General features: G+C 46.4%; 2 protein-coding genes across 3 annotated transcripts in view; both read left to right on the top strand.

The window, feature by feature from the left end:
• The window catches only part of LOC137632440 (zinc finger protein 845-like), a 399,727-nt gene that overhangs the window by 353,875 nt on the left and 32,852 nt on the right, over positions 1-13,000 (top strand). The gene's annotated exons all lie outside the window — the stretch shown is intronic.
• LOC137632685 (zinc finger protein 665-like) overlaps positions 2,962-13,000 on the top strand; it is a 41,777-nt gene continuing 31,738 nt past the window's right edge. For both annotated transcript variants that reach the window (XM_068364773.1, XM_068364772.1), the window contains exon 1: positions 2,962-3,134. The gene's annotated coding sequence lies outside the window, so the exon portion shown is untranslated. The remainder of the gene's footprint in view (positions 3,135-13,000) is intronic.

Here is a 13,000-nt window from a genome sequence, read left to right as displayed (position 1 = left end):
AAGAGGGAGGGGTTGGTTCTGTGCAACGCTCGGTCTGTACGCACGAGAGACCATCCCGTCCCCGTTCTCCACCCCTAAGCACTTCCAACCTCCGCAGATTCACGCACACCTCACAAACTCCACCCTCCCTACCTTCCAGATAGGACACGCCCCCTTTTCACTTACAGTTTACAGCTACTTTTTATATATCGTCAGCTTTCAGCAGACAGTCCATTAGTTCTCGCTGTTTTGCGGCAGCCCTTCTCAATGGGCGTGCAGAACGTCTTTGTGCGTTCGTCTGCTCTGATTCAGTTTCATTTTCATTTTCACTTCTTTCACTAACTGCATAGTTCTCACCTTCCTCGTCGTTGTCGTCCGTTCCTGTGGCTGGTTGTTGAGTTGTCGTAGCTGTTGCCATACCCTGGTCGTTCCCAGACGTCTCCGCTATCCCTGGCATTCCGGCTGTCGAACTGTACGCGCCCTCTTCTCCGTCATCGCTGTCGTCTCCTTCATGGTCATCCTCAGAGGGGGCTATTTCTAGGGGAACCAGGTGGCTGACAGCTCGCAGCGATTCGACACCCTCAAACAACACTTTCGCCGAACGTACGACTCCGTCGTCGTCAGGATACGTCTCCACGACACGTCCCAGAGGCCAAGTCGCTCTCTTCTTATTCTCCTGCTTAACTAGCACGACGTCTCCGGGGTGCAGCTTGGAGGGTTCCCCGGGCCGACAGTCGTGCCGGGCTCTCAAGGCACTCAAGTATTCCCTTCTCCAGCGTTCCCTAAAAGCTTTGAGTGAATCTGTCAATCTTACGTAACGATCACGTAGCTTCCGAGAGGTGAAGGTTGCGTTGAGATGGTCGTCCGGTAAGATCGGGGCCATGAGGTGGACTTGGTGTCCTCTTATCAAATGGGAGGGGGTGAGGACTTCATCCTCGCGCTCGTCACCGCTGTACATAAGCGGTCGATTATTCACCACTGCTTCTGCTTCTTTCACGAGGGTTAGCACGTGGGCGTCCGGCAGGTACTTCTTTCCGAGGGCTATCTGGAGGGTCCGTTTCGTTACTCCTATCAAACGTTCGAAGAACCCACCTTTCCAAGGTGCACGGGGCGTCTGAAACCACCACTTTATGCCAGTTTTCCTCAGGAACTGCTGGACTTCATCCTCTTCATAAAGTCCCTGCAGGAGGTGGCTGGCAGCCTTGAAGGTTTGATGGTTATCGGACATGATGAGCTGTGGGGCACCGTGGGTGGCACTAAACCGTCTAAGTGCCAACACGAATTCCTCTGCTTCCAAAGAGGGACAGAAGTCAAGGTACACGGCTCTGCTAGCCATGCAGGTTATGATTAGTATATATCCTGGCCGTGTCTCAGTGTTAATTGCTGCTGTGTGGTCCACTCCGACCGCCGTGAAGGGTTTTGTGAGGGTGATCCTTTCCTTTGGCAGGGGGGGTGGTGGTGGTTGTCTCGTTAGAGGCTGGAAGGCCAGCTTGCATTCAGGGCATTGCCGCACGGTTCGCTTCGCAATGGAACGCAGACCCGCCACCCAACATTTCTGTCGAAAGATACCTATTAGTGTATTCACCCCACAATGCAAATGTAACTGATGTAAATAATTTAAATACATCCTAACCAAATGCCCTTTGGCTGGCAAGAGAATTAAATGATCAGTTTCTCCTACATGGGACACTCGTCCCCTGGTGCAGATGAGATTATCTACTAAAACTAAATTCAATTGTCTAGCAAAATTAGCAACTTCAGGAGGGGGTCTGACTCCGCCCTCTAAGTAGGCATAAACAGTAGGCAAATAATGTTTTTGCTCTAATTGTACAACAATACTGAACGGATGCCGTTCTATCTTAGCAAACTTTAAAACTAGTCTGGCTACTCGTAACAAGAATTGGAACCCTACTTCCCTTTTCAGGACGTCCCAAATCTCGCCTGGGGGGGTAGGACACATCTCCTCCCTCAACTCCTGCACCGCCGCTACTACGTGAGTTTGATGTAGTAGACTTCCTCCTCGTAAGGAACAGGCTTTCCCGTGGTCCTGAGGAATTCTGGACCGTTCCTCCACAGGGGGTTAGCTTGCAATTGTTGAGCCGTTGCACCTCGGGATAGGATATCGGCAGGGTTCTGATGACTAGGGACATGGTTCAGACTGAAACTACAAACCTGCTGAATAAAATTAATTTCCGCCACTCTGTTAGAAACAAACACATTTTTATTAGACCTGGCATCGGGCGATGCTACCCATGCCAACGTTACCTTACTGTCGGTCCACATTACTATTTCTCTTACTATTGAAAGAGAAAATAAAAAATGTAGACGCCAAAATTTGGAAGTCGGAGATGGAAGAGAAAGAAACACTAAGAATATATAAGCATTATAAGAAAGAAATAGAAGTTAACTGGTTTAATAACACGTTAAAAACTAAGCCGTTGATAAAGGCAAGAACAGACACTTTAGATCTAAATAGGAGAGGCAGATACAAAAATAAAGATACAAAATGCATGTTTGGCCATGAAGAAGAAACATTAGAACACTTTATATTACACTGCGAGATGTACAAGGAAACAAGAAATAAGTGCACACTATTACATCAACCATATATTGAAAATGAGCGTGAAATAATAGCGAACATTCTTTGTTTCAGGAATTGTGATAAAAAAGAGATAGAAAGCAGAACAAAATCTTATCCAAGAACTGTGGAAAATAAGAAAAAATAATAAAACAAGACATCAAGTGACAAACGATAATACCATATAAAGAAAAGAATAGAGCAGCCGTTGCCAAAAGGTTGTCTGTTTATATTAGAAAATGCCATTGAAGTTAGAAGTAAAAGTATGCAATCTGTGAAGCTGTCTGTGTAGGAGGTAAACTAATAATAATGAATTTTCTGCCAATTGCAGCACTTTTCGTCTAATATGCTTCATCTAGTAGTATGCCCACAATCCAATGTTGTGGAGAGAGCAACGAGGACCCTTGAAACAAAGTACAAGTACAAGAGCACTCGCGAATGTTGACGGGCGTATTACATAGTGCCTCAATAGAGGAGAAACAAACACCATTGTGGAATTGTGTAATATATAAACGCAACTCTGTGTGACTGGGGATATGTGTGTAAAAGTCAACTGATCGTTGTGAATTGGAATAAGGTAAGATAACTTGGATCTGTTTCTGGTTACTGATAATTTTGGCGTCTGTTTACACGACCATGTTGTGGAGAGAGCAACGAGGAACCTGGAACGTGGACCCTGAATCCCTTACTTTTTTTTTTCGGAGCCTTTGTAGATCAGCGGCCAGGTCCTCCCGCGGACATAGAAAACAGGAATTTCTTCCCGTTTTCTAACCCTTCGTAAGACGTGGCCGTTGTTCTACAACAGAATGTTCTGCCAAAACTCTAGAATAGAACACTGCCTAACTTGAATGGGCCCACCTAACCTTACCTACAACACGTGTCTCTCCTTAACGGGGGGGCTAACGCCCCCCTGCGACCCCCCGTACATAGCCGTATAATTATTCTTAAACACCTAAACGGGGGGGCTACCGCCCCCCTGTGACCCCCCTTACACTTGCCTATTCTTAATCGGAAATCATCATACATACATGTGGCCGCGATCACACAAACCAGAAACGGAGAGGGTTGTACTTACATTATTTCCTGTTCAGCTTGCGGGTTTATTCGTAACCTCTACAACGGCCCCCTACTTATTCAAAGTCACTGAAGTCCGAGTTTTCAACTGGTATTGGCTTTCTGCCGAGAGAAAAACCATAAATAAAACTTGCTAATATAACAAACACATCTTCGTACGGTAGCTTTGATCGTGAAAAAAAAGCTACCGTGGTTAGGGGCGATCTTCTTTCGGCAATAACTATATGAACAACGGCAAAAAAACTTAGCTTTTCCACTATTCGCCGATTTTCCATCATACTTGTAGCGCATTTCACCGATATGACATTTTGCACAAATGCCGGAAAAGTCGCCTAAAAGTCCCATTTTATATAAATATTTTGTAAACTCAGCACTTGTTGTAAAGTTCATAATCCTCAACATACTAGGATTGACTGAATTGAAAAAAGATTCACAAGTATCTACACTGGTTAGTTGCCATCGCGCCGCGTGGGTAAAAAATGAGCATTTCCGACCCTCGATGGGTGCTCCCGTTTCCGTATTTGAATTTTTTGAAAAAATGAGTTATGATTGGGTGAAAAAGTTAATCCTAGTTAATCCCCAGGTCAAGTGGGGTCCCATTGGGTCGTTTCAAATTGCCGCGGCCGATTAATAATTCAGAATTCCGCCGCTATGGCGCTGTTGATTCGATCAGAACGTCATCTATAGGGAATTCTAGGAACTATGGGAGCGAGAAACTGCGTGGCAAGGTACAGAGCTCGTTCGACTTATAAATTTCACGTCGAATTAGATGATTTTCAAAATCTTTGTATATCGGTATAGTAAGTACTTACCCTGGATATTTATAACATTCTGAACAGTTTATATTCTATACAAGTTTCCAATAAAGTTGAAAATAAGGCGGCCGCTATCATACATGCAGGTGGCCGCCATCCTACACACATCCCTTTTTTTCTTTTTTTTTTTTTTCAAAAGTGTATTTAATTGAGTTGCCATTAACGCCTGTCAAACCGTCATTGAGGATTGACTTCTTAAAATATTTTATATTTCCTTGTTTCCTTTCCTCACTGGGCTATTTTCCCTGTTGGGGCCCCTGGGCTTATAGCATTCTGCTTTTCCAACTAGGGTTGTAGCTTAGCAATTCATAATATAAGCCATAGGTTCATAAAATAAGTATTAAGTATCATGGGTAGGCCTAATAGCCCAATATTCTTAGTATAATATTATATGAAAATGTATTAGATTTTGGTAATTTATAACTGACATTTTGGGTTGAATGTAGCTCGTTGGGACAGGGTAAGATAAGGGTATTTTTGTAGTGAATTACAGGGCAATGTAACATAGGAAAAAAACTACTGTTTCTTATAGAAAAAATTACGCTCTATTAAAAAATGACACTCGTTTCCGTCGCAAATGAATAGTTTCTTAAATATATATACATCTATATCCTACAATAATGGGGGACCCCCAGTGGGAACTCAGGGTTTTGGGTGGGGAAAACATACTGGGGAAACGATATATAATTGTTTTCCTATAGTAAATAACGTGAATTAACCGAATTTGATGTTCATTTCAATCGGAAACAAACAGATCAACGAATTCGTATAACTTTGAGTTGCACGGTGTCACTTCTCTTACGAACGAACAAAAACATTAGCAACGTTACCAATAATACACAGTGTTACCAACGTTGACGTATGGTACACAGAGTTACCAACGGCACGCTGACATTACTAAAGATAGTAATGATAGATATTTCCATATATATTTTAAATAATTTCTCCATATAAGTTTTACTCTATATAAAAAGTACAAAAAGGGCACAGAACCTAACAAACCCACCTAACCTAGCCTAGTAGTATGACAGGTCACAAAATAACATTTGATCTACATCGGACGTTGGCAGCACTGGTTACTGTATTTTTTCATGACACAATCTTTGTAACGGCGCCTCCAAAGTTTATCCAGATATACTGTTTTGTATTTTCCTTCGGATATTATAATTTCAAGAAGGTAATGTATAGAGAAGAAAAGGCTTGTTTCACGTTTATATATCGATTCCCCAGTATGTTTTCCCCACTGGGGGTCCCCTATTATTGGAGGATATAGATGTATATATATTTCTGAAACTATTAATTTGCGACGGGAACGAGTGTCATTTTCGAAGAGAGCGTAATTTTTTCTATAAGAAAAAGTAGTTGTTTTCCTAGGTTACATTGCCCTGTAATACACCACAATGAAACCAAGATAAGAGTACGGCAGTCTAAGGATACGGCTCCTAGGTTAGGTTCGTTAGGTTAGGTTAGGTAGGAAACAGAAACATACGGTTAGGTGATGTTTTTGTGTAAAAAATGTGGTTTTTCCCAACTAACTACAAAGGCTCCGCATCGGGAATGCTCGTCAGAAACATTGTTCGGAACTTTTTGAGTGTATTGCTCAAGATATCCCTAACCGAATGATAACATATCGCGTCCCTCAGAATTATAACGCTGTTTGTATATACACACAAATAATGGTTTTGAGTTTCCATGGGGCTCCCCAAATGGAGTGAAAAGATGGGAAAACAATGTATTGACAATGGCATGTATATATTAACAAGGAATGCATAATGAAATGGCCGGACATGCGGCATGAAATAGAGATCATAATAAGACTAACCTGGCCAAACTAGATCTGTTTTTGCATGACCTAGCAGCGTTGTTCATGGTGTCTTCTTCTTCTTCGGCTCTCTCTGCACGGGCCTGCCGAAATTCGCTCAGGACCAGAATTTTGATGGTCCTTCACACACGTCGCAAAATAACAACAAATTAGGGTCCTGATGCGAATTTCCAGGTGTCCTACCGTTGCATATGGCAATTCTCTTACCTAGGAACGAGACATATCGACAAAACACAAGGTATTTTGAGTTTTCCTTTCCAAGTACATCTGAGAGTCCAATGGCACTTAACTAAAATTTTTATGAATAGTACTTACCTGGCAGTTATATATATATATAGCTAAGTCTCCGACTTTCGGCAGAATTTAATCGAAAATCGCGGCAACCGCTTTGTGGTGGTTGCGTGGTTAGATGGTTGACAACCCTTACAGGGAGGTACCTGGAATCATTCCCATTTTCTGTTCCTCAGGTTATCTCTGCCGGCCGGATCGACAACATCGTTGGTCCGCCATTTAGAGTTTATTCGAATCGCTTTCCCTTCATTGCTTTTTTGGACTTCGTTTGGTGAAGTACACTGTTTTGGGATTTGGCAATCGTGTTTGTTATTGTTTTTTGTATTTTTTGCTTTATTATCATGAGTGAAAAAATTCATATTCGTATATGTGCGAATGATGTATGCAAGGTGAGGTTACCGAAAGTGTCGGTTGACCCTCACACTATCTGTATGGGTTGCAGGGGGTTTGAATGTGCACTAGATAATAGGTGCAAGGAATGCGAGGGTTTAAATGATGATAATTGGTTAGCTTTAAAGCGCTATGTGCGCAAACTTGAACTTGATAGAGCTAGGAGAGCTAAATCAAAGTCAAAGTCTGCTAGTGAAGCTAGCTTAGATTTATCTATTGACCCTTTAATTGTCACCTCTTTGGAAGTTGTTCCTTCCCCGAATGTAGTAACTCCTGCCCCTTCTACAGGATCTGCGCCTACGGATGACCCTCGGTATGCCAGGATAGCTGCTGAGTTAGAGGCCATTAAAGCACAATTTGAGGCCTTTAAATGTAAGGGTGAAAGTGAAATTAGTGCTTGTGAAAGTGCAGTGGAGGTGGCGGCTGATTGAATCTGTCATACCCCTAGGTCTAGACCTCTACCAAGCTCCCAGGACCAAGGGAGAAGGTACGTCGAAAGCCGAAAGGTGGTGAGAGGTGCTTATCCTTGGTCAGTCGTCGCCTCAGACAGTCCTGTTGTGACCTCCCAGACTGCTCTTGACTGCCGTAGAAAAGGCGTGTCGGATACGTTTGTGTCATCACCTGATCCTTCTCCCAGACGTAAATGGCGTTACGAATCAAGACCAACGAAGAGAAGGTGGAACCGGGATGTGCAGTCTCGCTCTCCCTCTCCCGGTTCGAGTAGCCGAGAACCTGATCCTTCGGAAGACGATTTCGATGTTGTTCCTGTTAAGAGGACAAAACAGAGAGTCCTTAGCCCAGCTAAACCTGCTAAACTCTCTGCTTCTTCTGCCAGCGCTCCCAAACAACTGCCTCCTTCGGAACTGCGAGAACCAGCAGAGGTTGCTAAAGCTTTCATGGTTGTTATGCAGGAACAACTTACATCGCTAGTTCAAGCTTTCAGCCACCCTCCTTCACAGTCCGTCAGACATAAGGACGTCTCTTTACCTGTTAACCCTCTTACCCCCAGGCTATTTGGAAATTTCCAACCCTTAACCCCCAGGGGGTTATTTTTTCCCCAGCACATTTTGCAGTATATATTTTTTAAATTGCTCTAACAGCCTTAATTTTTGTCTTAGAGAGGTCAGGTTGGTCTCATTCTCTTGGAAAATGCCTGAATTTTCTCAAAAAATTATCAAAAATCTGAAAAAAATTTTTTTATGGCATTTTTCTGCAAGGACGTACCGGTACGTCCATGGGGGTAAAGGGATGGCTTTTGTGAAACGTAACAGTACGTCCTTTGGGGGTAAAAGGGTTAAGAGATCATCTTCTAAGAGGGAACGTAGTATCTCTCCAAAGAAACCTCTGCGCACTTCGTCGGCCGTACGCCAACGCACACCCTCTTCATCGCCACGATGCCGGAAGTTACTTCCTTCGCTCTCGGCGCCAGGACGATACTGCCTCTCGTTCTCGGCGCCAGGACGATTCCGTTTCTCATTCGAAACGCCAGGACGATATCGTTTCTCATTCGAAACGCCAGGACGATACCGTTTCTCATTCGAAACGCCAGGACGATACCGCCTCGTTTTTTAGGAAGCAAGACGAATGCAGTCTGCATTATCAAGACGAAGGCAGCCTGCATTTTCAAGACGAAGGCAGCCTGCCTTATCAAGACGATTCCGTTTCTTGTCATCGTGACGATACCGCTTCTCGCCGACAGGATGTTAGCAGCGCTCGGCGCCAGGATGCAAACAGCTCTCAGTGCCAGAATGCTTGCAGCCCAACTCTTCAAGATGTTATCCTTGATCAGGACCTCGAAGATATTTCGGGAGAGGAAGAAAAACCTGCCGACTCTACTAGTGATTATAAGGTTCTATCTCGCTCTCTTTTGGAACTTTATGGGGAGGAATTTCAACCTTCGGCCCCTCTTTCTCCTCAGTCTCAATTCACCAGGAAGAAAGCTACAAAGTCTTCGGCCTTCATCAAAAGGAAGCTTTCAATTTCGGCCAGGAAAGCTTTCGCTAAGGTAGATGATTGGATGAAGGAACGGAGACAAGCAGTCAAGACCACCTTTTCTTTCCCACCATCTCGGCTCGCTTCCAATGCCGGTATGTGGTATGAGACAGGGGAACTTTTGGAGTTAGGAGTGCTTGCCTCCTCCCAAGGTGACTTCTCTGCTCTTGTGGACTCGGCAAGAAGACATGCTTTAAACTCTACCAAGGTGATGTTGTCCATGTTGGAACTTGATCACCTCGTCAAGGGAATTTTCAGGGTTTTCAAGGATTTTAGCTTCCTGGACTGGTCTTTCGGGACTCTAGCCAGGAAGACTGAACTCCTGGAAGACACAAAGGACCTCACGAGTATCATGTCCTGCATGGACAAAGCTCTAAGGGATGGGGCGATTGAATTGGCTTCCCTTTTCTCAGCAGGGGTCTTGAAGAAGAGGGCCCTTTTGTGCTTCTTTACCTCTAGATCTGTGACTGTTGCCCAGAAGTCGGAGCTGCTTTACGCCCCTTTTTCACTTCATCTCTTTCCCGAAGCTCTGGTCAGAGATATCTCCCTTTCTCTGGCCCAGAAGGCTACTCAGGACCTTTTGTCTCGATCTGCTAGGAAATCCTTACCTGTTGCTCCTGCTCCTCTGAAGAAGGAAGAGAAGTTTCAACAGCCCTTTCGGAGGAGGGCCTCCTCGAGAGCGGATTTTAGGGGGAGAAGACAAGAGTCAGGGCCAAGGACCAGCAGAGGTGCGTTTAGGCCCCGATCCAAAAAATGAGATGGAAGTCCTCCAGACACCAGTAGGGGCAAGACTGTCTCGTTTTTGGCAGTCTTGGAAGAGGAGAGGGGCAGACACCTGGTCCCTCTCGATCGTCAAAGAAGGTTACAAGATCCTCTTTTTAAAGAAGCCGCCTCTCTCAGACTCTCCCCTAGCCTTAGTGGCTCAGTACCCGCGGGGAAACGAGAGGCTCTTTTGGAGCTAGTCGACCAGATGTTGGTCAAGGGAGCAATAGAGCCAGTTCAGGACCTTACCTCCCCAGGCTTTTACAATCGCCTATTTCTGGTTCCCAAGAACTCTGGTGGATTGAGACCAGTCCTAGATGTCAGCTCTCTGAACGCCTTCGTGGAGAAAACAAAGTTCTCCATGGAGACGACTCAGTTCGTCCAGGCGACTGGATGGTATCTCTCGACCTGCAGGACTCCTATTGTCACGTCCCCATTCATCCGTCCTCAAAGAGATATCTGAGATTTGTGTTTCAGGGCACTTTGCTTCGGTCTCAGCACAGCTCCCCAAGTTGTCACCAGACTAATGGCGATGTGGCAGGCTGGTTACACCAGGAGTGGATAAGGGTATCTTTCTATCTAGACGACTGGCTGATCCGATCACAGTCGAAAGAAAAATGTCTGGAGGACCTACTGAAGACATATACGATGACTCAGGACCTGGGACTCATCAAACTGGGAGAAGTCTCAGACCGAGCCGAATCAGACTACAGTATTCTCTATTTTGGGATAGTTCTGAATTCAGTTCTTTTTCGGGCTTCTCCCTCCTAGGAAAGGCAGACTAAAGAAACAGGAATGCTCAGCGAAGGAGTGGATGAGTCTGCTGGGAACTCTATCCTCCCTAGAGCAGTTTGTCTCGTTGGGGAGACTGCACCTAAGGCCTCTGCAACACTTCCTCGCAAAAGTTTGGAACAGAAAGACTTGTTGCTGTTATTGAAGATTGCCTGGCCCTTTCGGCCAGACACAGGCTTTTGCAATCTTGCAGCCCGTAGGTGTTTAGGTAGGATATATTGGGATAGGTAGTTGGGTGGGGGATATTCTGCAACATTTATTTGAGGATATTGGGATAGGTTTTTGGTAGTGATGGGATGTTTGAGAAAGGAGTGATTGACTGTGGGAAGGGAATACCTTCCTATGAGCCCACTGGCTCCAGTCTTAGTTAGAGAGAAAGAATTATAGTAGCAAGTCCCGATAAGTAGGAGAGCTCGGGAAGGAGTTGAAAGTTTGTAGTTGGAGAAGTTGATATAGGTGAAGTAAAAACTTCATAGTGGTTTAAGCTTAAGTTGCGAGATAGAGGGATAGTGTGAGATTTCAGCTGAGTGGGAGAGAGCTGAAAAGGAGGAATTATAGTGGTTTTAGTGGTAGAGATAGGGTGGAATACAAAATTCCTGTACCTGTGAAAAAAAAGAAAAAAAAAAGGTAAAAATAAAGTTATTCCGTAACCGAAATACAAACCACGCTATTTACATAGGGTTTACTTTCGGCGTAGCTGAAATGACGAGCCATTAAATTTTTAACGAGGGTCAACTACCCCCTCTAGTTACCAGGGGGTAGGGAAGGGGTAGCTTGCTACCCCTCCCCCCCACACACACCTGTGAGTTGTCTCACTTCACTTTTTGGCTCGGACGAAGACAGACGTTGCTGTTTTTCGTCCTCGTTAATGACAGCCTTAATTTGTTTTTTGATTTTTTCTAGTTCTGTGTGCTTGGAAGTTGGCCTCGACCGTTGTCATCGTTATGCGCAAGTGCCCTGGACTCGCTGGCCGCCTTTGTGGGACCTTCATGTCAGCGGAGGACACCGATCCTCACACCCTTTGCCCGCAGTGCCGAGGCCGCTGGTGTGATAGGGAGAATACATGCAGTGAGTGTAGGGAGTGGTCTGCCTCCCAGTGGGAGAAGTTCAGCCGCCGGCGTAAGAAGAAGTCTAAGAGAGACCGTTCTCCTTCAGGGGCAACCTTGAAGAAGGAAGGCTCCAAGGACTCCTCTTCCGCCGCCCGAACCTCCTCCGAATCTCCCACTCGATCGGTCTCTCGTGAGAGGCTGCCGAATGGTAGCGCAGGCCCTAGTGGTGTTTCCCGACCTCGGGGTGCGGGAGAGGGCGTTGCCTCCCTTAGCGTGGCAGCTCCCTCTTCTCCTCCGGGGGAGGATAATTTGGATTTTGATGAATTTGATCAAACTGTTGCTAATAATGATTTGTTTCAGCTTTGGGCTTCCTTGGGGCTTAAGGGCACTCCCTCCAAGGAAGCCCTGTTTGACCTGATCCAGTTTGGGGCTGCGGTCAAACAGTCGCTGGTAATACTGGAGGTATTCCCTTCGGATTTTGTCGACACTGTTTTGGCCGAGCCCTCCGATGTGTCTGGTCAAACCCTTGATACTGCTCTTGTTGGGGACGTTGCTGATGGCTCTCCTCCTCCCTCCGAAGATCCTCCGAGGGGGGAGGGGAGGCACACGGTCTCTCCTGTGGGTGGGTCTCCCCCTCGGGGGAGCGCGCTGACAGAGACTCCTCTTCGGAGGACTGATGACCCGGACGCCCTTCCTCGTGGTCGTATTCGACGTAAGGCCCGTCCGCCTCTTCGCAGCAGAGGACTTCCTTCTCCCTATAAGGGAGTTAGGAGGTGCCTCTTTGGGTCGTCTTCTCCTGATCCTCCCCCTAAGGAGGAGCCCCCCCCGCCAGGAGTAGCCCGTCACAACAGCTCCCCTTGTCCTCTCCGCGGATTGTTCGCGATCCCCTACGCCTGCCAGACCTTCCGACCTGCCTTCTCCGTTCTTGGCTGCAGATGCGGTTTGGGCGCCTTCTCACCCTGTTATACAACAGGCACCGATCCCTTCGTGGTTAAGGGACTCTACTCACGGTGTGGATAAGTCCCTTGCGCGTCAGGGTTTCCCTGCGCGTTCGCGTGCAGTAGCGCTCAAGCGCTTCCCAGAGTTACAGTCTTCGGACTTAACTCGCCAGCGCTCTCCTGTTCGGCAGCGATCACCTGCTCGCCAGCGCTCCCCTGCACTGCAGCGATCACCTGCTCGTCAGCGCTCTCCTGCGAAGCAGCGCCCTCATGTTCTTGATGTGCGCAAGGCGCACCTACGTTCTCCTGAGCGCCATCGTTCTCCTGTGCACAGCCGCGCTACTGCTCAACCTGATGTGCGCCTAGCGCGCCAACGATCATCATCTCGTCCACGATCACCTGATCTGGACTTAGGCAAGGGTACTAACCCGTCGCCTCGCCCACGCGCCCCTGCGCGCCCTTCTGCTCCGGCGCAACAGCGAGCTAAAGCTCCTGTTCGCGAGCGTTCGCCTGCGCGT

This window comes from Palaemon carinicauda, chromosome 41 (assembly GCF_036898095.1).
Source record: "Palaemon carinicauda isolate YSFRI2023 chromosome 41, ASM3689809v2, whole genome shotgun sequence".
NCBI lineage: Eukaryota > Metazoa > Arthropoda > Malacostraca > Decapoda > Palaemonidae > Palaemon > Palaemon carinicauda.
This window is presented reverse-complemented; position numbering and strand designations above follow the sequence as displayed.